This window comes from Rhinolophus sinicus, linkage group LG02 (genome assembly GCF_036562045.2).
Source record: "Rhinolophus sinicus isolate RSC01 linkage group LG02, ASM3656204v1, whole genome shotgun sequence".
In the NCBI taxonomy this organism is placed as follows: domain Eukaryota; kingdom Metazoa; phylum Chordata; class Mammalia; order Chiroptera; family Rhinolophidae; genus Rhinolophus; species Rhinolophus sinicus.
Window position 1 is genome coordinate 35,735,823 of NC_133752.1, and position 26,294 is coordinate 35,762,116.

Here is a 26,294-nt window from a genome sequence, read left to right on the forward strand (position 1 = left end):
TAATGATGTACCTAAAACTTATAATTTTGTAACTTTTTTATTAAACAGGACTCCAATTATATATAACAGCCTGTTATTGCCCCCGCATCTAGGCCTGCACGTTGAGGATGCTGGATACCTAGTTTAGGGATCCTCTGTTCCTCCCACCCTTTAGCCAAGCATAATAGGAGCAGCTCTGGGAGCACAGAGAATGCTCAGGTACAGCGGGAACATTGTGAGTCCAACTACTGTGGACTCAGTGGTTTCCTGTCCCTGGGACAGCAGGAGGCTTTCAATTATTGATTAATCATAAAGAGGATTTGTATGCTTTCTACCTACACTTAGCCTTCAAAGAGGAAATGTATTAAAATACCAGTGAGCTTTATCAAGATAAATATTTAGTAGGTTAGTTTTAATGACTCATGGCTGGGGTAAGAGAAATAGAATAATAATGCCAGTTTTAGTTTTTTGTGTGTTTTTTTTTTTTTTTTTTTTTTTTAACGGTTGTTGAGCAATTTGTGAGAAAGTGTTATTTTCTTCAAGCTTCTCCTTTTTCACCCCTGGGCTCTCACTTCGCAGTTGGAGAACTGATCATTCCATGAGGCAGTGAGTATCTGAAGAGGCAGCCAATCCCCTCTCTGGCCACTCAGGAAGAGTAAATCTCATATTGCATACACCACATAAAGCAAAGGCCTCCTGGCTCTGTCCCTTCTTTCCCCAATTACTTGGAAGGAAACAAGTACCAGAGGTGAATTCCTCAGGTCCTTCCCCACATGAGCACCTTGAAAGACCTAGAAAGGGGTTCTAACAATGTGTCATCTGATTATATGTTGTTGTCAAACTTGAACATTGTTCTAGATTTTCCAAATAAATTCCCAAACAATCCTACACATTTACACAGTATTACTATTGATAAGTTATGAATTGGAAAGAAATATTGTTAAACTATCAATAATTAAAAATTGATCCATTTTAATCATAGAAGATGCACAAGTAATTTATCTTTCATTTTTTTGATAGAAAATTGCATTATAAAAATGTTGTCATAAGAAGAGATGATTAAAGAGTATGCAAAAAATGCAGGAAAAATATAGAAATGTGTTCACTTGTTAACTTTTAAGAATTATGTTAATTTTCTAGATTTTGTGATGATTGTAGTTTTGGACATCTTTTAAAGCATACAATTTGTTATTATTTCTTTTCTCATTCTAAATATTTACTGCTATATCTAATTTTATAGCTGTAAATTTGTGTTCTTTTTCTTAAAGAGGCCTCTCCAAATTGCGTATGCATTAGACACCATAAAACCTGATCCATTTGGTCAGGAGGGTTTTAAGTTGAATTGAGAGGTGGGGTTCTCTAGTCAGATAGCCTTGGTACAAATCTTGCCCTTAAGGCTTTCTAACTAAATGGCTTTCGCATAGTTCCTCTCATTCTCTAACTCTCACCTGTTAAGGTGGAATAATGTTAGTATTTACCTCATAAGATCAATACGACAATCTAATATATGACATGGTGCACATAAAAGCAGTTGACACAGTTTCCAACACTTTTACAAACATCTGAACAGCTGTCAACTAAGTTTCTTAAACTTATGAAGCCTAAACAAAATGTGTTTTCTCCTTGAGACCGACGTCTCCCCTTGCCTTCCCCACCTAGTATCAACATTCATCTCACTTTTTAGACCAAATACCAAGGAGCTTCATGATTGCCATGCATCTAATTTCATAACTCTGTTTATTTAAACAAATGACCCCCCACATGACACCTCACCACCTCCACCTCTAAGGTCCTGGTCCGCACCACTAACATCTGTCTCTGTACAACTGCAATAGTCTTCAAATGGTCATCTTGCTTCCTGGTTTGATTTGTTCCTCCCACCCCAACTCCACTCTCTTAGCAACCTATTGTCACTACTAAGACATTAATTGGCTGCTCTCTTCGTCCTATGAAGCTTTAGTTGTCTGTCTATTCTACCCCTAATCCCACTGCTTTATCTACGTCTATCACTCTTTCTATCTACTTCTAGAAATCTGTGGTCTATGGACTTCTCAGTCATTTTCACCTTTTTTGGAGATACTGAACATGACTCAAAGCCCACATCACCAACAAAACTCTTGACAACCCAACCTAGACCCTAGTTCTGTATTCCTTGGCCTTCTCCACCCACATACCATGCCATGCAAATACCAAACAAAATCATTCAGTTTTGTGCTAACATGTTACCTGGGTATCAGGCTGAATCTCATCACCTAGAGACTGGAATATTCCCTAAATAATAAATTCCAATATTCCTCTCTGTGACAAAAATCGCTATATTTTCAGTCTCCCTACCCCTTCTCTGTGACTCCACTGGGTCTTCTAATCTCTATACTCTTGCCTTTTGTCCCAGTCTCCCTATCACCTATGGAGTAACTTTTCTTCCCATCCAGTATACATTTCATGACACATACAGTGACTTTATTAAATAAGAGATCAATTATGTTACAAGGTTGTTGTGTTAGTCCAATAAAACCAGCTGCTTCCTTGTTCTTGATAGCTGAGCATTGTTAGCGAAAATCATATAATCCTGTAGATTGTGGTCACTGAAAATACAGTTTCCTCAGCTGGAAAATCTTTTTGGGGGTCTCTGATGAACTATTTTTATAATGCCCCACAATAATTATTACAAATCTTTAGCATTTCTTTCAAAACAGCATTACTCTTGACTTTTTCACTATCCAACAATTAACCTTATCTCCTTCACAAAGAAGAATTAAAAAATGGATATATTTTATTCATTCAGTAAACAGTTATTAAGAATCTAATATTTGCTAGGTGCTATTGTAGATACTCAAGAATATCACTGAATAAATCAGGCAAAGTTATTATTCTTGTTTTTAACTTTCTCCCGCCTCTCCAAAATAAGTTCAGAAAATACCCAACAATTATTTTGAAATGCCTACTTCATACCAGAAATTTTTCTTGGTGAAAGGAATATAACAGAGAAGAAAATAAATAAAATAGTCTTCTTCCCTTATAACATTTTCATTTTAGTGAAGAAATGGAAAGAAAAAGACAGTAAAAAAATAAATTTAAAGGTATATATGTATATATATTATTTACATATATATATAATATATATTATATGTTATATGTTATATATAATATGTTATATATAATATATATTATATATGTATATATATTTAGATGAGCAAGGTAAAAGAAATAGGAGGTGGTAAACTATAGAATGTAAAGTTAATAAAATTACTCATTCAGTTAAGTGTCTTTCAGAAACCACATACAGTCTCTAAAGAATGGAAATGGGAGAACCACACTTCTTGTTCTGTTCCCATAAAGAGAGTTGATGCAACCTACTAAGCAGATGAAAAATGGGAAGGTTGACTGATTGACCTCTTTTCCCTTTTTTTGTCCTTCTGTGAGGCCAAGATTGAATAACAACAGCAATGTTCAAAGGTTCTAGACGATAAGGTGTCTGGTTAACAAGTATTCTAAAAGTTTTAGGTTTACTTCATTTCTTTGACCCCTAATTAGCATTGGCCTCACACTTATTTCTGAAGCCTCCCCACTGGGCCATCTGCACCTCCTGGTCCAGCTTTCTACGCTACCCAGCAAGAAAACTCAACCATCTGCCTTCAGCAAGTACACGCAGTTGCCTTACAGACAGAATTCCACAAATTTAAAACAAAAATAAAGAAAGAAATGGAAAGCAATGGACTTACTGTTTTTCTCAACACCCACCCATCAGCTTCTTTACTAAATGTCCTAAACATATGTTTATTAGTAGCTATGTTTCATTAAACTATTATTCCAACTAAAAATTGATTTTTCCTTTAATTGTATCTTTCTAAGTTTAAAAAGCTGTTATTTTTCACAGAATTTTCTATACATAATGGAATTGTATAGTAGAATTATGTTAAACTTTGGCCTCCTTGAAGCCCTTCAGCCTTCCCTAATAGTGCCCCAGTTTCCTTCTGGGGAAACATTCACTCCCCAACCTTTAGTATATGGCTTATAATGGCACTGACTCAAATCTCAGCTAGAGCATGGGCCTTTTATACCGGCCTGGGCAATCAGAAGCCACACTAGTTTTTTGGGGAAAGTTGTATGATCCAGCCAGATCCAATTGGGATTGTGTGACTTTTACTTGGGCTATTGGGACAGTGTGAACTGCTCCTTCCAACCAAGTAGTACTGATGAGGATGAGATGCAACTAGAACACTCTTACACTGCTATGCAGAATGTGAAACAGCAAAACCACTTCAGAGAATTGTCTATTTTTAAAAGAGTAAAACATAAATCTACTGTACAAGCCAGACACTCCACTCCTAATAATTTACCCAAAACAAATGAAAACATTTATCTTCACAAAGATGTGTATGCAAATATTAGCATCTTTACCCACAAGAGCTCCCAAACTGGAAACAATCTAAATCTCCATCGGGATATGAATGCACAACCAAAATATGATACATGTATTCAATGGAAAACTACTTGGCAATGCAAAGAACAAACTACTAAATGAATGATCTCAAAATCATTATGTTCCGTGGACAAAAACTGGACACAAAAAAATATATAATACATGATTTCATTTACTTACAATGAAAGTAAAGGAAAATGAATCTATCGTGATAAAAGCGATCTAGTTGTTGTCTAGGGCGGGGGGTGATGGGAGACATCCACTGCAGAGGGGCAAGAAGAATCTTTTGGGGTGGGGGGTTATAGGTATATTTTTTTCATTGAGGGTGGTAATGATTTGCAGTATATACAACTGTTAACATTCATCAACTTGTGCAAACTTGAATATATGCATGCAAGTGTATTATACCTCGATAAAGTTGATTTTAAAAAATTGAACCAATAATATTATGAAATCAATTTGAAATTAATCTGTTTTTTACCATCACCATGTGCCAACAATTCTAAATGTTCTTTTAGCGATCTAAGTTTTAAATAATTTCTTGAGTTATGTTGCTTTCCATGTGAAATTTAATTCAGAGAACACCCAATTATACAGTTGGCTCCCAGTTCTATGGACTTACTACAGATGATTGTTTTGAGAGTAACTTCTCAACCATTTGAAGTACTTTGGGCTTGCTGTGAGTGCAGTTGATCTGTGATTTACTGGTAAATGTTTAACAGTTGGTTCCCTGAAGAAATAACCATGATTTGTTGTACTTCCTGATTTCTTGATGATTACTGCACTTTCCATGACTAATTTCAAGCTGCCAATGTGATGTCACTGAGCAAGGAGTTAGGAAGAGATGCTCACAATAGCCTCTGAGCCAATGTGAGCCTATACCACCAGGATAGCACTGAGTCAGATTTTCCAGTCTTTGTGGTACTACATTTAAGCATTACATTTAAGTAAACGTTATCCCAGTGGTTACTCAGTCAAGGAAACAGAACTTAAATTATTTCAGTTCATCCTATTTGCAAATTATTATCTGAAACTTGTTTACTCTTTGGAAAAACTTATGTATGTGCTATTTTTTAATGTTTTTAAAAAACACAATAATGTAATTAAAAAGTATTAGTTTTTTCTATATTATAACATTTAATTAATTGTTCCATTTGCATAGTTATATATACAAAATTCAATGAAAGAAAATAATTTTTACATCTATGCTTATTTTTTTTGCATTATTGGTACTTATTTCATTTTGTGAATATTACTGAAAATAATTTTGTTGTATAGTGGAGGAGTATTAGAAATGATGTGTCCCAGGTGCCTAATGTACTAAATAGGTCACTGAATAAATTGATTATGTAAGTCTGGAAATGTCAGACATAAACTGAAATATCATTTTAAATGAAGATTCAAAATGTAGACAGAGAGTTTATTATAAAAGTAAAAGCCAAGCTTGGCACTAGATACATTATTTCTAATTCATGCACAATTCATTCTTCCACCAAAATCGTTAACTGGAATAAAATTAGTTGCTAGATTCTAATTCCTATTACCACAAAAACTTGTGTGGTTTCTATTTTTCAGTTTCCTTTCAATAAAATAAATAATTAATAATACCTATTATCTTTTCTAGATTTAAAATTCTAGGGTGCAAATGAATGCCATCATATCATTTCACTTTTCGCATTGACAAATTTGTAGCAAAAAAGGTAACATGATTTCAGAAGGGCAAATTCAGGTTATGTATCTCAGTCTTTAGTGAAACTCTAGACAATCATTTAACCCAAAGAATTATCTGATACTTCAAACGTTTTTTTATAAACTTAAAGTGAAACAAATCTTGAATTCTGAAAACCGTTTTTCCTGGAATCCAATAACAACAGATAATATTTAGTAAGCACTTAACATGTCTATCATTACGCTAGTCACTTCACCAGTACCATCTTACTTGTTTTATATAACTCCAAAATTTAAATGTCTCTTTTTATGAAGGAGGAAACAGAGCCATAGAAATTATAAATAACTAGTTCAGAGTTACAATGTTAATGAATGGAATCAGAAAGCTAAAATTCTTGTCGATTTAACTTTAAAGCCCATGTTAACACCAATACTAATAATTCTGGCATTAAATATTAAAGTACATAGATAATTTCCATTTCAATTTGACTTGTGTTTATAAACTCAAAGACTTTCTGGAAAGAGATTCAAAAGTTCAGAGATAGAAATTATAACATGAAAAGAAGCCTTGGATTTTGCTATGATTCCAGTCAAAATTTCCATTCTCTTACAAATATTCCTCTGAGCTCAGAAGCAAATATATTCATCATTATTGTTAGTGCGTTTTTTTTTTATCTCTGTCCAGGTAATCAGTATGTGACAGCAACTTACCTTGAAAAGTGTCCTTATTTTTTAGGGTAAAGAATGAACAGATCTGTCATAACCATCAATTCAGAATATCATCACTATGATAAAAAGAAACTAAATCATTCATATACTCTGTCCATTTTTTAAAAAAAGAAAGAAAAAGACATTGAAGATAACTTTTCTTGTTAATGCTAGCAGAGGCTGTGTGCTTCCAACTTGAATAATGTTCCTAAGTTATTCTGCAAGTAGATAAGGAGAAGGATGGGAAAATCAGACGACTGTGCTTCTGTGTTGAATTAATGTGGTTATGTAAAATTTATCTGTCACATTTAAGTAGTATTTTTATGCACAAAATACTTGAACTCAAAGTAATTTTATGGAAAATAGTTACGTGCTCGGAATATTTATTTCGATGAGTTAAGCACTTCTGAAAATCTTTTTTTTCCCCACACACAGGATTTAAAAACTGAGTATTAGTTGCTGAGCTGCAGTTCTATCTTTATCATTTACTGGCTAGGAGCTCTGGGCTAACCCCTTAACTTCTCTTAGCTTCAGATTTTCATCTGTAAAATGGTAACAATACAGAGTTTTGTGAGCTTAGTGGTCAGCAAGGCACTGTTGAAGAGTTAATAATAACTATAATTCTTATTCATCATTTCCTTACATGCTACTCTGTGCTCCCAGCAAGCTCAATAGTCTACATCCATGGTTTTGAGGCACATAACAAAAATTCCCCATGCTCCTCTTCTTTTCAACTATCACTTCAATCAATTAGTTCCTCCTTATATGTATTTATGTACTTAATATAGCCTGACATATTTGCCTCACCTTTTCTATTTTAGATATGCCCTTCAAGTGCACCAACATTTTTTGATACACTGCTATCGTGGTATAATTATCTAGACACAGTTGTCTCTCCTACTGGACTGACAGCTTCCAAAAGCATGCACTGTGCCTTATTCATTGTTCTATCTTATCATCATAGCACAGCATCTTGCAAATGTTTGTTGAATGGATGAATGAGGGTTTATTTTTCTTCATATAGTGGCCTACTACATGCTAAGAGGTATTCAGACACTTCTTTTGATGAGAGCAATGAAATGAAAGCTAAAAATAGTAAGTTTGAACAGCAGGTATATAACAATATAGTAATAGGGAATATTCTTATGATTAACAAATAAATATGTTTTTAAATTGAGAGATCAGATCTTTAAATGATTTTACTACCAGTGAGGTATACATTTTTCAGCATCCTTCTATTAAAGTCCTCACTACTCTACTATAAAAATTAAAATGCTACATATAAAATATGATATTGGATTTTAAAACAGTAAGGACTCCACAATCTATCCATGCACATTTGTCAACAAATATTGGGGTGCCAAAAAAAGTTATGCACATGACTTGTGTTCATCTTTTGTTAACAGTCTATATTGAGTAGTACAATTATAATTCAGTTTTTTCCTTTCTTAAAATGTGTATACATTTTTTGGCACCCTCTGTATTTATTGAACTTCATACATTAGCACTTTGTTAGCTGCTAGGGATATTGTGGTGGGTTAGATGAAAAGCATGTCTACTGCACAGAGCTCACTGTCTCCTGGCGAAGTGGACATATGGGGAAGTTACTGATGATTACACGGTGTGATGAGGGATGTGTTAGGCAAACAGAGGGAACTGGGGCAGGCTAAGGAAGGCCACAACTGCCTCTGGAAGCTCTAGCAATCTCCATAGTTGATGGTGACACAGCACACCTCTCAAAATGTGATCTCATTGCTTTTAATTTCCACTTCTAGTCAAAACAATCCATTTTAGCTCTGAAATTTTTTCTTAAATTGAAGGCACTTTTTTGTTCTTCTAATTTATTTCAGTTTCAGTTATCAACTGAAAAAGTAACCATTTTTGGACTTAATACAGTCTAAACACTATGTCCAATGTTCTTTAGATGAATGATGAAACACTTTTAGGACTAGTGAACTAAGACAATGAGAAACCCCACAAGACAATAAAGAAAGAAATCCGATGACATTTATACATAGAATCAGAGAGATTTTCTGTTAGAAGTGTTTGCAGCAGACACCTGTTCACCATCTCCCTTAAATTTGATGACCCTTTACCCTAACACATGCAGCAATAGAAACAGGTGGGAGGGCTATCATTCCATTTTTAGATACCTCTATTCGTTTTAAAGATTGTATTTTACCACAGAGGGAGAAAGAGATATGTAACTTCTTCTAAAACTACTAGAAAATAAAATTTTATTTATATTTTACATGATATACCCTTTTTACTTAAAGATAGCTATTATGGCCCTGAAAAATATAAGGAACTTTTCTTTAGATGAAACTTTTCAGTTCCTTTAAATATGCTTCATGTTACATGGCGTCCATGATTTATTAATTCAACACATTTTTACTGAGTGCCAATTTTATTCCAGACCCACAGCAAGGCACTGGAAGTACAGGAGTGCTTAAAATATTCATTCATCTTTCCAGTCTTTATGTCAATCCCTTTTGGGTGGACTTTATCATGGCAATGTCTAACTTCAAACATATTTTATGTGGCCATGTCAATGAATAGAAATGAGGCTGAGAGGGTATTATCTTTATGAAAAGTCATTTTATACTTTTTCCTATAATTGAATTTGTAATAATTAAAATCATCTGGGACTTTTTGTTTTACACAAAGAAATGTTAAACCACAAATCTTCCCTTCTTTGTTAATATTCAATTTTTTAAACTCAGTGTAAAATTTATACTTCCTCTGTTAAACTTCATGTTGTTTATTTGATGTAGCAAAATTTGGTTGCATTTTTATTCAGAAATCCAATGTGTTAGCTATTCTTCATAATATTCTGCATCTTTTTTTTTTTCTAAATATACTTTTGTCTTCATTTATGATGTAGATTTTGAAGAATGCCAAAAGATTTTCTACAACTACACCTGCAATTACTTTTTCACCCTAGGATGTTACTCATATGAACATTTACTCTCTGTTGCAGAGACAGTCACATAATAGAAAGTAGAAAATACAAACAGGGTTAGATTCCTATTCTAGTGTCTACACTAAATATGCTTTATGTCCTTGGGCAACTTAATGACCTACCCTTCACCTTGATTTTCTCTTCTGCAAAATTAATGATACCTCTTAAATTCCTATGAACAAATAGATACATACATAAAATTTTACTGACAATGAAAGCTTCTTAAACTCAGGCATTTATTTAATTCATTCATTGCTGTAAGCCCAAGAGCCTATAAGAGTATATATAGTAAATTTCAAAAAAAGTAATTGCTGTTTATATTATGTCACTCAAATGGTAGCGTGAGGAGTGCTTCCTGAAATCTTCCCTGTAATTTACAACAAATTGAACAGCTATAATTCAACAAAGGACTCCTTGTGTGGCACTCAGGCACGCCTGAGAGACATGCAAATTGAATCATCTAAAGGTGGGCAAATTGCAAGTGGGGAAGGAGGAATGGAGGAAGTGCAGAGACTTGGGCGAGGCCTGAAGGACACAGACTGGAGCTCGGAGCTCCCTGCATTCAGGAGTTTACCGTACTCTCAGGAGAGGGAAGAGCACCTTTGATAGCCCTCAGTACCACCTGAGGGATCAGCGTATAACATAGCTGAACCCAATGCTCATGACAGAGTCCTTGAAGCAAAGACTGAGGGGAGAGGGTGAGAATAATGGTTTGAGCCCTCACTGCCACGCAGAGGACAGAAGACATACACCCAGAGCCTGGCTGACTCCTCCCCACCCTCCCAGAGCTAGTCCCACTTCCACCCTCCCAGTGGGAAAAGCAGACTCCAGAAGAAATGGTAACAGTGTCAGATTAAAGAATAGAATATTTATACCTCCAAGAACTGTAGCCCTGTAGCCACAGACTCCCAGTGGAACTAATTCTGGTGAAAGGGAAGGAAATGTAGGGGCAGGAAAACTGTGAGCTGGTAGTTGCCATTACTCACCACCACGTCTCACAACCCACCCCATCCCTGCACCCACCTATTTGGGCTGATCCATGCAGGGGCAACCAGAGAGGCTGAGACACACAGGCTCTGAATTTGGTTGCAAGAAATGCTTTTGGACTTCAGAAGCTCTCCACATCCCCCCAGGGAGGTAGTGCCCTGAGACCAAGATAACCTGCTCACAGAGGAGAAGCCCATCTTCCAGGAACAGTGCAAGAGAAAATATAATGCTACAGTGTGAGAGAGAATAAAAGGCTACAGCAGGAAAGATAATAAAAGATTCCACCAACACTTAATGGATAGCAAAAGAAAGACCTCTTCCATCAAACTGGTGCAGCACCCACTCCTGTAGATACCTAGAAAGACAAATAATAATCCATTAATTGCCATGAATAACCAAGGTAACAAGGCAGCTCAGAAAGAAAATGAAAAGTTTCCAGAAAATGAATTTAAGGACATGGAAATTTGTGACTTAAATTACAGAGAATTCAAGGAGATTGAAAATTTTAAAAATAACCAACAGAAATTCTGGAGATTAAGAACTTAACAAAAGAAATGAAGAATGAAACAGCAGCTTAGGTAATAGAGCTGACCAGATAGAGGAAAGAATCAGTGACATCGAAGATAGAAATCTGGAAATGACACAGATGGAAAAAGAGAAAGACTTGAGAATTAAAAGAAATTAAAGAACTCTACAATAATTTTCTGGCTCCATCAGAAAGTGCAACAAAAGAATAATGGGCATACCAGGAGGAGAAGAAAGGGAAAAGGGAACAGAGAGTATATTCAAACAAATAGTTGACAAGAACTTCCAAAATTTGTGGAAAGAACTGGATTCTTGCATCCAAGAAGCAAACAGAACACCTAATTACTTCAATCCCAACAGAACTTCTCCAAGGCACATTGTACTGAAGTTGTCAAAAATTAATGACAAAGAAAGAATCCTCAAGGCTTCCAGGGAAAAAAAGACAATAACCTACAAAGGAAAGCCCATTAGATTATTGTCAGATTTTCAGCAGAAACTCTACAAATATTCAAATTAAGAAAGAAATCATGAGCCAAGAATAATATATCCAAGAAAGATATCCTTTAGATATGAAAGAGGAATAAAGACCCTCCAGACATACAGAAGCTGAGGGAATTTTCTGACACATTACCTGCACTATAAGAAATATGGAAGGAGGCTATTGACCTGAAACAAAAAAGTAAAGGATTACAAAACCATGAGTAGTATTAGAACAGGCAGACAGAAGAAGGAAATGGTAACCTGTATACCAAATAAGACACTATACACTTAAACATAACATACAAGGTAAAGAACAAAAAAACATTAAAAAAAAAAAAGGGAAAAGACAACTTGCTACTTCAACACAGAGATCAACTCACAGCATAAACAGGGATAATTTGTGACAACAAAAACATAAAAGGGGAGAGAGTAAAGGTCTGACCAGGGAAAGGGGAATGGAGAAAGGAAGCATGCTGAAGAAAAAGAAATATTGTAAATATGAAACTCTCTTATACAAATTTAATAGTAACCACTCAAAAAAAAAAAAAAAAAATCCAGAACTGAAATAACATAAAAAAAGAAGAAACTGAGGGAAACATCATAGAATACCACCTCACTAAAACAACAGACAGCAACAAAAAGGCAAACAACCAATGGAGACACCAGGCTACCAGAAAGCAAAAGAGAAAATGATAGGAAATTCTCATATATCAATAAGCACCCTAAATGTAAATGGACTGAACTCACCAATAAAAAGACACAGAGTAGAAGACTGGATCAAAGAACTAAATCCAATGATATGCTGCCTCCAAGAGACACATCTCAGCTATAAGGACAAATATAGACTCAAAATGAAAGGGTGGAAATTGACACTCCAAGCAAATGGTATTCAGAGAAAAGCAGGTGTACCCATACTGATATCAGATGAAACAGACTTCAGGATATAAAAAGGTAATGAGACAAAAATGGACATTTCATAATGATAAAGGGGACTATACAACAAGAAGACATAACAGTCATCAATATTTATGCCCCCAATCAGGGAGCACCGAAATATACCAAGCAACTACTAACAGAACTAAAGGGAGAAATTGACCAAAATACAATTATAGTAGGAGACCGAAATACATCATTGACAGCTATGAATAGATTATCAAAACAGAAAATAAATAATGCAATAGCAGCCCTACAAGACACATTAGATATAATGGACATAATTGACATTTATAGAGCATTTCATCCTAGAACATCAGACTATACATTCCTTTCTAGTGCACATGGAACATTCTCAAGGATAGACCATATATTAGGACATAACACTAGCCTCTGCAAATTTAAGGAGATTGAAATCATACCAAGCATATTCTCTGATCACAAGGCTTTGAATTTGGATATCAACTGCAAGAAGAAAGTAGGATAAAGCACAAATATGTTAAGATTAAACAACATACTTTTAAAGAACGACCGGGTAAAAGAAGAAATAAGAGGAGAGATCAAAAGATACATAGAAATAAATGAGAATGAAAATACATCCTACCAAAATTATTGGGATGCAGTGAAAGTAGTTTTAAGAGGGAAATTTATATCATTACAGTCCTGTCTCAGAAAGAAAAATCCCAGATAAATAACCTCATGTTAAAACGTAAAGAACTAGAAAAAGAAGAACAACTGAAACCCAAGGTCAGCAGAAGAAAGGAAATAATAAAAAAGTCAGAGCAGAACTAACGAAACAGATAACAAAAAGAGAATAGAAAAAAATTAATGCAACAAAGAGCTGATTCTTTGAAAATATTAATAAAACTGACAAATCCTTGGCTAGACTCACTAAGATAAAAAGATAAAAGACACAAATAAACAGAATCAGAAATAAAAGTGAAGTTACCACAGATACCACAGAATTACAAAGGATCATCCAACAATGCTATGAAGGACTACACAAAGAAATGGAAAGACATTCCATGTTCATGGATTGGAATAAGCAACATAGTTAAAATTGTCATATTACCCAAAGCAATATACAGATTTAATGTAATCCCCATCAAAATCCCAAAGGCATTTTTTAAAGAAATAGAATGAAAAAACATCAGATTTGCATGGAACTACAAAAGACTCCAAATAGCCAAAGCAATCCTAAGAAAAAAGAATGCTGGAGCTATCACACTCCCTGACGTCAGCTTGTACTACAGAGCAACAATAATAATAATGAAAAAACAGCACGGTATTGGCAAAAAAAAAAAAAAGACACACAAACCAAGGAAATACAATTGAAAACCCAGAAATAAACCCATATAAATAAGGACAAATAATTTTCAACAAAGGAGCCAAAAGCATACAATGGAGCAAAGAATGCCTCTTCAATAAACAGTGCTGAGAGAATTGAAAAACACATGCAAAAATTGAAACTAGAGTGCTGTCATCATGTACCAAAATTAACTCAAAATGGATCAAAGATCTAAACATAAGACCTAAAACAATAAACTCTATAGAAGAAAACATAGGTACCAAACTTATGGACCTTGGGTTCAAAGAGGATTTTATGAATTTGACCTCAAAGGCAAGGGAAGTAAAAGCTAAAATAAATGAATGAAACTGTATCAAACTTAAAAGCTTCTGCACAGCCAAAGAAACCATCTACAAAATAAAGAGGCAACCAACCGAATGGGAGAAGATTTTTGCAAACAACATCACCAATAAGGGGCTAATATCCAAAATATAAAAGGAACTCCTACAACTCAACAACAAAACAACAAACAACCCCATTAAATGGGCAGAAGATCTGAATAGACATTTCTCCGAAGAGGACATACAGATGGTCAATAGACATATGAAAAGATGCTCAACATCGCTAATTATCAGAGAAATGCAAGTAAAAATCACAGTGAGATATCACCTCTCCCCAGTCAGAATGGCTATCATCAACAAGACAAATAATAACAAGTGTTGGAGAGGCTGTGGAGAAAAAGGAACCCTGGTACACTGTTGGTGGGAATGCAGGTTGGTGCAGTCACTATGGAAGGCAGTGTGGAGGTTCCTCAAAAAATTAAGAATAGAATTACCATATGACCCAGTAATCCCTCTTCTGGGTATCTACCCCAAAAATCTGAAAACATTTATTCATAAAGATATATGTGCTCTGATGTTCATTGCAGCTTTATTTACGGTGGCCAAGGCATGGAAACAATCAAAGTGCCCTTCATAGATAATTGGATACACAAGATGTGGTATATATACAATGGGATACTACTCTGCCATAAGAAAAGATGAAATAGTACCATTTGCAACAACGTAGATGGAACCTGAGTTTATTTTGCTAAGTGAAATATGTCAGACAGAAAAAGGCGAGAACCATATGATTTTACTGATTTGTGGGATATAAAACTGAAAGCAACAAAGAAACAACACAAACAAATAAAAAAAACAAAAACTCATAGACACAGACAATAGTTTAGTGGTTACCAGAGGGTAAGCGGGGAGGGGGGTTGTAGAGGAGGGCAAAGGGGGTCAAATATATAGTGATGGAAGGAAAATTGACTCTGGGTGGTGAACACACAATATGATATGTAGCTGATGTATTACAGAATTGTACACTTGAAACCTACATAATTTTACTAACCATGGTCACCCCAATAAATTTTAATTAAAAATATTGCTGAATAAATGCATGGGATATAGTAGATATCAATAAACGTAGATTTAATCTCTCATTTCTTGACTAGCTTGAGCCTAATTTCTTCTTGGCAAAGTTTTACCCTGTACACTTTGAAGAGCATTGGCTTTCATATGGAAAGCAGAAGTAAAATAAAGGTTGGCTTGTTCTACTTTCTCCCTTTTAACATCAAAACATCATTGCCAAGACTAATCCTTCCTTATGGTCTTTTTCCATACCAAACATAAAAATAGACATTTTTGTTGTCCTCAGTATATTTCACAAACCCTACCTTATTCTGGGTTTTAGCATTTTTATAATGAATTTTCTGGTTAGAATACTTCTTTATAGTCTTCCTTTGAAATGTGCTTCATCTGCCATCATTTGTGCATTCTTAGATAACTCCCTGTAGAGCTACACTTTAGAAGTCACCTTTTTTTTTTTTCTTATTTCAGGGGATTATTTATGATTGAATTGTCAGAATTTATTTTCTTAGCGATCCCTATCCTTTTTGAATTACCCTCCTCTTTCAAGTTTCAGAACATAGCCTCGTGATTTTTGTGAATATTTTGAAGCTGCTTTCCTAAAGGCCAGTGCACACATCAGACTATACCCTGTATATATTCTTCTTTTGTTTTTATGCCAATGTTATCCACCAAAAATTAGCTCTTCATTTTTTTTTTGCAATGATTTCAAAGTGGAAATCCTCATAGTTGCTTTCATTACCGTCTAGAAAATGAAACTATTAGTGAGAAATATCAGTAATATGTTAGGTTTTCTAACATAAGTGGAACGAGGTTTCTAAAAACATTTTTACATATGAGGGCTTCAATACACTTCCGTATCTTGTATACATTAGTCACATCCCTCTATCCCTATATTTTGATTGCATTATCCGACTCAGCCAACTGGTGCAACATGTTAACTCCTGTAACAACAGTTGCTTGTGCTTCTCTCTTTTGTCTTTTATTTTCACTCAAATAGCTTCCAAATGCATGCTACCACAATAAACTCATGATTTCCCCTAGAGATGAATGCTCTATTAACTTTCATAAGACTTGGTTGTGAGCTATATGAGATTCAAAAAGATCAGTGGGAAGGTGCTGGGCCATGGGCCAGGCTGACATGACACTGACATGGCATCATTCCCCTAATTTTAGGGCTGGCCAAAAGATGCTATGAGCAGCAGAAGTTTATCACATAATTTTTCTCTGGTAAACCAAGCTTGAGTTCATCTGGTGGAGGGAAATATGGCAGTATTAGTTCAGACTGTTAAGATGAAACTGGAAGTCAGATGGATAGAATGGAGCCCTCAAGTCTAAGACATCAGTAATGACTGTTGAGCAAAAATGGGAAAAGCAGGGGCAAGTATACCTTCTTACACATAAAAGAGTGCCACCTTTTCTAATCAGCTCAGTTCCATAAATAAAGATTTGTTTCCTATTTTCACAGTGTGGCAAAATGCTTCAATCACCTGGTGTCATGGACACCTGTGAGACAGTATACATACACCTCCTTCTACTATAATTTCAAGTTTATCATGTGAAATACACAAACCCTGATGAGCAGACATCTCAAGGAACTAATGTTACTCATGGTTCTTCTTTCTGTTGTTTTATCCAATATCTCAAAATTAGTGGGCACTCTTTTCAACATTGTTCTTCCATACACTTTCATAATTCTTGTGACTCATTGGATCTTTTTATCAGTGTAGTATGTTTCCCTAACTCAAATTCAGCTTAAAACAGTAATCAGCTTAGTTGTTCAGTAGGAATATAGTGCACACCACCGATCGGATGACATACCAGAATAGACTAACCAGAGTAACAAACAACCTCAAAATCTCAGTGGCTAAATATAATAAAAGTCTGTTTTCTTTTTGTAACCCAATGTCAGCAGACAGATTTGTGTTCCCCATGGTCATTCCATGACCCAGGCTCCTTGGATCAAGTGGCTTCACCATGGCTTAAGGCCTTGGAGTCTTCAGCTGGATCCTCAGAATGAAGTCGATAGATGAGTGAAAGAAAGAGTGCACTGCTTTTAATCACAACAGCCCAGACATGTATGACTTCTATTCACATTTTATTGAAGAGAATTTGTCGCATGGTTCCCAATGAAAGGGGTTTAGAATATAATTTAGTGCAGTGCCAAGAAAAATGAAAATCTGAATATTGATGAAAATATTAGGCAGTCTCTGACACAGAAGAATTCCATTCTTCTATCACCATAAAGTCATTTCTGCCTACCCCAAATTTGAAATAATTAAATGCATCTCTGATATCTTAAGAGCTCTCATTTATATGCAACTTTGTGCATCAGGTAAAGCAAGATGTGATCAATAGGTTTGAATTATTTAATGTCTCTCTCCATTATCTCTTTAATATAGTAATAGAAACTACTTCATGAAAAACTATATTAGGTGGCTGCCTCTTAATGTTTGAGTAAGGAAATTACCACCTACTACTATAAATCTTTTTAATATTAGGATAAAAACAGAATTTTTCCTGATTATTTTTTGGTTTTCCTCACAAGATTTCATTTACCCTTCAAAGACATTACTTTACTGCTGTAATGAAATGTGCTTTGGAACCAGACATATCTGGGCTTGAATTCTAACCTTGCCATTTATTAGTCACATAATATCGGCTAAGTTACTTGAACTCTGGGAACCTCAATATCTTCATCAATGAAATAGAGAAAATATATCAGCTTTTCTGGGTTGGTTTAGAAGGATCTGAGAGCATGGGTATAAACATGAGGTACCCATTCAAAAAATAGTATATGTTTTCCTATTTCTCCTTTGGATTGCATTTTTCTTCTGAACAGCTTCTTAATTTCTATTTTGAGTGCTTTCTATAGCCCATTGTCAGAGACCTCTGTTCCCCTTGGTCATTCAGGGATCTAAGCTACTTGGATCAAGTGGTTTCACCCTTCCTTAGGGCCTTAGAGTCCTCTGAGTCTTCCTCCTTGATTATTTCCTAGAACCAGTGCATTGAAAACTTTGGATCAAATCTTTCACCTTCTCCTTCTATAGGAAAACTAGCTAGACTAATTGTTTACATTAGTGGTCTGCAATCCAAGAAAATTTTCTAGAACATGCTTCTTGGAAGTTGCTGAAGAATTCTGATGATTCTCAGTTACCCTTTGTTTCAGGTTTCCTATAGTCCTTTTCAGTCCTGCTATACATTAACATAGTAAATTGTTGTTCTCCTGGTTATTTAATGGTTTCTAAGAGTTTTGATCATAACTAACTCCTTCATTTCTCCTTACATGTAACTTTGGTTACCTTCAACTATAAACAACTACTTTGACTTAAATCTCTTGTGTAATGCCCAGTATTCTGTAGTAATCATGAAAGCATGATCATCTTTTTCTTGCTACTAAGAAAGTTATGGTACATGAAAATATCTGTTTCTTTATTGAGAAATATGCATTAGATGCAAATTTTAATTTATAATGTGCCCTTCTTTGAATATAATTCTATTTGAAACATTTAGGCATATTTTGTTTTCCTCTACATTTTAATGCCTGAAGACAAATGGCTGAAAACCTGTGGTCATCATCTTGTAGTCAAATTTTAAAACATTTTAAAAATGCCTGAATTACTCGCTAATTAACTGTTCTTTAGCATTTATATCACATGTCAACTTTTGAAATCTTGGTTAAGCTATCAACTATGTGTGCAATAAATCATTTTAGTTATGTGAATACTAACTTTAAATATGACAACTTTTTAAAATTTAAATGCTGTTATTTTAATATTATAGTAATATTTATTTCACATTGACATTCGTTTGTCCAATTTCTTGGAGTATGTCATTTGTGGTAATTAGAATTTCCCATGGTATACTTTCTATAATCCACAATGGTAGAATTTAAAGATTTTACATTTGGAGTTAATCTTAATTATATTTATATCTTAAATATATTTTATAATCTTAGTTGACATTTCATTACTTTCTATCTAATATTAATAAAAAAGGAAAACAAACTAGTGGAATTTACACAATGATCTTCACCATGAATTAAAACTGACAGTCAGAAAAGAGAATAAATATGGGGAAAATGTTGAAATACTCTTGCATGACACCTTCCCTACTGCTAATTGTGGTTGACCAGACCCAAGAAAACCAGCTCCTCCTGATCAAAGAAAAACAAGATGAGATTTGTGTCTGGACAGACAATGATTACATTTTTCAGTCTTCTGAAAAGTTAAAGCCTGACCCAAACATACACTTCTGTTTGGTTTCCTTTGAGGCAGCCAACAGTATGAGATAATAATTCCAAGCATCTCAAATACCAAGAGATATCAAGGCTGATGCACTGTTTCCTACTTCGTGAGCTCGGGACAGGATGCTCAGCTCATAAACACATTTAGGGAGCTTTGTGGGACACAAAATTACTCACACAGCACTATGAGTTTTCATTTTTAATTCCCCTCCAAATTAATTTTTATGACTTCTCAGGGAGTCTTTTCAATTCCCTATACAGATCATGAAATTTTGATTAAACATTTAATGAGATTCTTTGCATAGATCTGTCTTATTTCCCAAGCTCCTTCATTTCACCATGTGTATTCAACTCAGTGGCCCTTTTCTAAAATAAACCATTAAAAGAAACTCTTTATCCCTTTATAGTTTTATATCATACAGTCTTTTTAGTCTTGGCCTCTATAGTTACAGTTTTGTTGTCATTGTTTTATTTGTATTTATCTAACCATTTTTGAGAGTGTAGTATGTGCTAATCACTGTGCCAGAGGATAAAGAAAGAGATGAATAAAAATCGTGATTTCTTTTCTCAAATAATTCACAGTATATTTGGAGACACCAAAAAAAGGTATTTACAATAGGAAGGTGAGATGATCATAGATTATTATAAAATAGCTAGTGTACTGCTGCACACTGGAACATTATTTTTTTTTCACAAAGGTATGGATATAAATTCACTCAAAAAATCTAGACTTATCTATTCAGAGCAAACAGTAAAACTATACAATGCATGGTCTAACCTTCTTGACCCTTTTACCAATAACTATGAGTATACAGCTTATCATATAAATACAGATATAAAAATAGCTTTTGTTTTATGTTATTATTACAGTGATATTAATGCATGTCTGGCTTTCAATATTTAAGCACATACCACAGATTATAATATTAAAATAAGGTAAAATAATGACGGAAGAAGAAATTAAAGCATCTCTAATATAAAAATAGAGAACAGGGAACGTGAAGAGGAAGCAACTAACTACTTGGGTTGAGGAGTTAAGCAAAGCTTGACAAGTGAGTCACATTTATATTGAGATTTAAATAATAGATATATAGATACAAAGCTAGCTAGCTAGATATTTAGATAGATAGGTGATTGATGATAGATAGATAGATAGATAGATAGATAGATAGATAGATAGATAGATGATAGATAGGAGCTCATGGCCAGGAAGAAATCAAAGAGAGAAAACCCTAGTCAATAGGAATAGTAAAATGAAAGTATGATAGATGCCATGTCAAATATTGGAAATAGTAAAGATAATTGGTTTCTTCCAAAATTAGACCTTTATTATGCAAACAATGGTGAGTTGAAAAAATAAACTTCTTTTTTCTTTTTTTGTCAGAACTGCAAAAGAAGATTTTATATATTTGGTTGATTGTTAAATGGCTCTAGTTATCACTGTGATTTCTGAAGGAGAAAATGGCTGAAAGTAGGAGACCAGTTAAGACACCTTTGCAAAATAATTCACAGCCAAGAAGCTGAGGTCTAAGTTTGCAGAAGCAGGGATGGGTTTAAAAACTATTTTAAATAGAAGGGAAAAAAAATAACTTGGTGACTAATTAGACAGAAGGAATAAGTAAGAAAGGAACATAAAGTAAGACTTTTGTGAGTGGAGGTTGTTGATTTATTTAATCCAACAAAAAGAACTCAAAAAACCTCTAAAATATTATGGAGAAAGTTGGATGGAAACAAAAGAATTATTTATTTGCGATGTCTGTGGTACATCTAAAGAGTGTGTGGGAATAAGAAATATACTCAATAATATTGTAATAACTATGTATGGTGTCAGATGCATACTAGATTTGTTCGGGTGGTAGATGGGAGGGAAGTTGGGGCAGGATGAAAAAGGTGGAGATTAAGAAGTACAAATTGGTAGTTACAAAATAGTCATGGGGATGTAAAGTTAAGCATACGGAATATAGTCAATGATACAGTAATAACTATGTATAGTGCCAGATGGGTACTAGGCTAGTCAGGGGGATCACTTCTTAAATTATATAAATATCAAACGATTATGTGGTACACCTGAAATTAATATAAAGTAATATTGAATGTCAACCATAATTGAAAAACTATAAAGGGGCAGGGAGATAAAGGGGAATAATAACTTCAAATTTCCAGGTATAAAACAAATAAGTTATGGAGATGTAATGTACAGCATAGGGAATATAGTCAATAATATTGTAATAGCATAGTACCAGATGGTTGCTGGACTTACCATGGTGATCACTTCTTTAGGTACGTAAGTGTTGAATAACTATGTTGTACCCCTGGAACTAACGTAATATTGTATGTTAGCTATATTTTAATAAAATCTTAAATAAAAAATATTTCTTCCCACCTTCTAAATTCTTCTAGCTGGGCCAATAATCAAATTAAGTGCGACAATTAACAAGAGAAAATATCCAAAGTTTATTATGGATGTACATTTAGGGATGTCATAATGATACCCAGAGACGTATTGGACAGTTGAGGTTTACATGCCATTTTGGACAAAAAAGAAGAAGGGCAGGGGCCTAGGATTTTGAAGGGGGAATAAGAAATTCATAGGTAGCCTAGAAAGAAAAAAAAACATGGTAAGCAAATTCTTGCTAGGCAGCCCAGAAACAATGGGATAGAGGGGAACATCCAGCAGAACAGGTTTTTGGATGTATCTTTTCCATCTACCAAAATTAATTCAAATTAGGCTAAAGTGAAAGTCCTAAGGTGAATATGCTATGATTCCCTTCCCATTTTTCCTATCTGAATTCCTTTAGGCAGGCAAAAGGAAAGTCAAAGTTTCTTTCTGAGTCTTTTGTTTCTTAATAACCAGCTTAAAATCAATATCGCAAGAGGTACATTTTGGGGTGGCAAAACTTGGTTCCCCATCACAGGAATGTCCAAAATGATATTATAAATATAAATTGGGGCTCAAGGGATAGGTTGGGATTACATATCATGGTTAATTTACTGTGATAACAGTAAGAGCTATAGTTGAAGATTAAGATGAAGGCTGATAACAGACCACAAAGCATTTTTCACTAACCCATGCTATGTTTATTACTTTGGCCAAAATCACTCTCGATAAATCCAATTGTTTTAGTCATCTTATTTGAATGGCACAGTATTAGAAGCTAGAGGACCACTGTTTGAAGAGTAGGTCAGAACTTTATTTTTTTTTTTTCATTTCAGTTTACCAATGTATAAAATATTTATAACAATATATGTTTTACTGAGTTAATAAAATATCAGAAGCGATGTGTGACATGGAGCATTGTCACAGTGGAGGATGACTTATGGCACATTTTAAAGCATATCTCTCAACTGTAGCTCACACCTGACTAACTGCACCGAACAAATAGAAACTTGTCCGACACTGTTACCGAGGTTCAATGTGATGCTTCGCATATTGAAAATCCCTGCCTTTCCGTTGGATGGCACTCAGCAGCAGCATTCACCATATTTTGTGATCACAACAGAAAGGCTCCATGTCACACATCACTTCTGGTAGGGCAATTTCTGTCAAATAACATTATTGTGTGTCCTCATCCACATTATTCACTGGATCTGGCACCGTGCGACTTCTGGCTCTTCCCCAAAGTCAAAAAATTGATTCAGGACATGGAGGCAGCCATGACAGCACAACTAAAGACACTCACAAAAGAGGACTTCCAGAACCACTTCAGAAAGTGGCAAGAATGATGGGATAAGTGTGTTCGAAGCAAGGGGGAGTATTTTGAGGTGGAATAATGGCAATGTGTCTTTCACTGTAATAATTCTTTTTAATATTTAAACATTCACCATATTGTTTGATCTCACCTCCTACACATACACAATTCAAATGGATCATATCCTAAATGTAAAAGCTAAAGTTATTGCTTCTTGAAAAAAAAATATGTATTTGGAAAAAGCACAGTGTTTCTCAAGATGACAAATAAATTACTAACAATAAAGGAAAAAAATAATAAATTGTACTACATCAAAATTAAAACTTCTGCTTGGCCAAACTAACCATTAAGAAAAGGAAAGTCATAGACTGATAAAAAATATTTTAAATATGTATATCTGACAAGTACATGTATCTTGTATCCTGAATGTATGAAGGATGCCTATAAACCAATTTGTAAAAAAGAAAGACAAGCAATCCAATTAAAAAATGAGCAAAAACTTTGTCCCAGTTGCCTATCACTGTGTAATGAGCCATCCCAAACTTAATGACTTAAAAAAAAAAGACACTATAATTTATTTTGCTCACAAATCTTCAATTTGAGAAAGGCTCAGAGGAGAGAGCATTATCTGCTTTATGTGGCAACAACTCAGATGGCATAAGGACTGAGAATAACTCAACGCCTGGTGGTTAGAATCATCTGAAGTCTTGCTCATTTACATTTCTGGAAGTTATTTGTTGGTGGTAATTGGTACTTCATCAGGCGCTGCACATGTCCTGTCCATGTGGCTGCTTGCTTCCTCATAGCTGAGTGGCTGGGTTCCATGAGTAAACATCCCAAGAGAAAGTGGAAGCTGTAGGTTATTAAGTTCTAGGCTCAGAAACTGGCACTGTGGAGCAAGAGGCATCTGTTACCTATTAAGAGGAATAGAAGTCCAAATATTTGTGCCCATTGCATCGTGGTATCAAAGTTGCAAAAAAAAAAAAAAAAAAAGAAAGAAAAACCACAGTCAAGCATTCACATAGAGAAGAGATAGAGCTTGCTTCAGTATTGGGCATCCATATCCCATAGCGGGTGGGTCCCACCTGACAGCTGATTCAGGGCAATTAACCTGCCTGTGCCCTTTTTGTGCTGCATCAGAAGGACCCTGTTCTCTCCCCACAGGGGACACATATGACAGTGGGGTTGGGCAGGTGCTGTGTGACACAATGAAGCAGAACAAAGGAACAAAGGAGTGTTGACTCCGAAACAGGGAAAGCTATTCCCACACAAGGTGATAGGTTCAGCATAGACTGTGGACTCTTCTTCCCTTGGTAAGGAAGGGTTCCAAGCTCAAGGCCCATTCTTACATGGTTGAATGGGGGTTGAAAGAATACATGCACAAGACTATCTTTCCCAAACATCACAATGCTTCTTCTGCCAGATTAGATTGGTCAAATAGTTACATAGCTTAGATTCAGTGGAGGAAGCTGTAGAACCTATCACTTACTTAATGAAAGAAAAGTAATAGAATTTTGGGACCATGTTTTAAAATGACCACAGTCCACCCTCTGGCCACCAATTAGTTATGTTTCTTTCATAACTAAAATACACTCACCTATCTTCAAAAACTCTCAAATACCACACTCATTATCTCATCAAGCTCAATTTTGAAATTCAGAATCTTGTCATCTAAATGAGATACTGGTGAAGACAAGATTAATTTATTGTTAACTTCTTAATATGGTTCCTTTCAATATGAATATCTAGGAGCTAAAGCAACAAATTATCTGCCCCCAACATACTCGACACATATTGGTGAAAGAGGCAAAGAATAACTGAATCACTACTACAGACACACTCAAAAGGAAGGAAAATGTGAGACACACATCAGTCATTGGTCAATAACAATTTGAAAATCCAGCTGGGTACATGTTGCCACTGTCTTGATTAGGGTCCAGTACTGCTTCCTGAAATAATTCTCTGTAGCTCATGGCTTCATACTTTTTTTCTACTTAAAAGATTCTACGAAACATTACCTTAGATCTTCTTGAGATCTTAACAATGGATCTTAAAGTACTGCCCACTAGAAAGAATTTGATCTTTGCTCTGAAATTTTTTCTTACTTTGAGAATCCTCTGCCATCTGGAGCAGCTAGGAATGAGGAACAGTTTTATTTTCATATCCAAAAAACCCTGCTTTTCTTATATTTAACAGTTCATTCTTTAATTAATCTCTATCCTCTTGCATTTTATCATACACAAAAATGCATAAGGTGGTCCTTTTGGTATTCTGCCTGGCATCTTTTTGGCTACACGAGAGATCAGCAGGCTATGTCCTGTGAGATAACATCTATCCTTATAAAGTTTTATTGTAACACAGTCATGAACACTCATTTATGTTTTAATGGTTGTTTTCACACAACAATGGTATGGTTCAGTAGTTGTGACAGAGAACATATGAAAGAGAAAATATTTATTATCTGGAGCATTAAGGAAAAGTTTGCTGATTCCTGACAAATTGATCATGGAGTTCATTTGGTAGATTTGGCAAATTTTCTATTTTCCATGTTACTTCAGATACCAGTATTGGCACATTTCTCACCAATGCATTATAAGGATCCTCTTTTCTTCATATTCCCATTAAATTTTCTCTACATTACTTTAAACCATCACTGACATCCTTCTACATTCTCTTAAGTTTCTGCTTGAGGTCTTTAAGAATTTATTAATATCCTTTGGTTTTCTCTCATCAGCCAATCACAAAGCCAATGTTACATGTTATAATTTTCGTTACGTAGTAACTAAAATCTGTTCCAATGCTTCATAGCACACCTTCCCATAGCTAAATGGCTTCATACCACAGCAATCATATATTTTGCTTATGAATCTGCAATCTGGGTAAAGCTCAGTGCAGACAGCTTTTCTCTGTTATGCTTAGTATTGGCTAAAGCAGTGCAAGATGGTGCACTTGCATGATGCAAGTTGGTGTTGGCTGTTGGTTCCTGTCCATATGGGC